Source organism: Egretta garzetta, unplaced genomic scaffold, assembly GCF_000687185.1.
Source record: "Egretta garzetta isolate BGI_Z169 unplaced genomic scaffold, ASM68718v1 scaffold467, whole genome shotgun sequence".
Classification (NCBI taxonomy): Eukaryota; Metazoa; Chordata; class Aves; order Pelecaniformes; family Ardeidae; genus Egretta; species Egretta garzetta.
In genome coordinates this window covers 2,436,759-2,437,714 of record NW_009260196.1, presented here as the reverse complement: position 1 = coordinate 2,437,714, position 956 = coordinate 2,436,759, and the positions used below count along the sequence as shown (strand labels likewise).

At 49.0% G+C, this 956-nt stretch overlaps 1 protein-coding gene across 5 annotated transcripts in view; it reads right to left on the bottom strand.

Moving 5' to 3' along the window:
- TRPC3 (transient receptor potential cation channel subfamily C member 3) overlaps window positions 1-459 on the bottom strand; it is a 46,943-nt gene extending 46,484 nt beyond the window's left edge. For 3 of the 5 annotated variants that reach the window (XR_004842433.1, XM_009642233.2, XM_035897596.1), the window contains exon 1: window positions 427-459. The gene's annotated coding sequence lies outside the window, so the exon portion shown is untranslated. The remainder of the gene's footprint in view (window positions 1-426) is intronic. The other 2 variants (XM_035897597.1, XM_035897598.1) reach the window with 1 other exon arrangement.
- Between the last annotated feature and the right edge of the window lie 497 nt (window positions 460-956).

The following is a 956-nucleotide window of genomic DNA, read 5'->3' as shown; positions in this document are numbered from 1 at the left end:
GGCGCGAGCGGGAGGCGCCATCGCCACAGGGCCGTTACAAACTGTCCCTCAGCCGCCCCCGCGCCGCCGCCGCTGAGGTAAAACCTTCTCCCGCCGCGCTGGGTCTTCAGGTACCGGCATCGCCGCTGCTGTGGGGAGCCCGCGGGAGGTCCCCGCCGGCGCACCGGTCCCTGCAAAGTCGGTACCGAGCCCTCCCAACGGTCCCCGCCGCGGTGCGGGCTGTGAGGGAAGCCGGGGCTGGTGTGAGGCGGTGGGCTGCCACCAGCGAGGTGGTTTTCGCCAAAATGGCCCGAACACAAAAACGGTGTACGGCCCCATCAAATCCATGTAAAGGTCGGTCATTATTTTGAGAAATACTCCTCCCTACACTGGAAACAGATGCAGTTAAAATTTTCAGGTAAAAAGAGACTCTCTCGAGTGGCTTACCAATGATAAAAGCAAGTCAAGATTTCCAAAGCGTGCCAGATGTCTGCCTGAGACTTGACTGGTTTAATTCTGCACGGTGTCAAACTAAAAAAACAGTGGGAGGATGGTTAAGACGCCTATCGCATGTAATCAGAGCTAATTATATGCTATACATACCAGTCACAAAGATTCTTGCTGTATGGAGACGTTTTACCTCTTTTATTAGGATGAGATTTTCGGTGCATTATGCCATAGGGAAAATTATTCTATGATAAAACTGCAACCCCACTAAAATTGAGGCAGAGTCTGTGTTTTTATGCACGGAGTATGCAGAATGGTAGGGACACAGAGACTACATGTGTCGATTTATACATACAGTAAAGCTATTCCTTTGCCTACAGACTGCTGAGATGCCATTTTTCTCTTGCTTTAAACTTTTTCGAAGCCTGATGTGGCTATCGGTATAAATTTGCTGTATTCAAAAATGCAGGTCCTACTGAAATTTAAATTCATCTAAGTTTTCCAATTACTTCAGAGAAAGTGGACTTTAA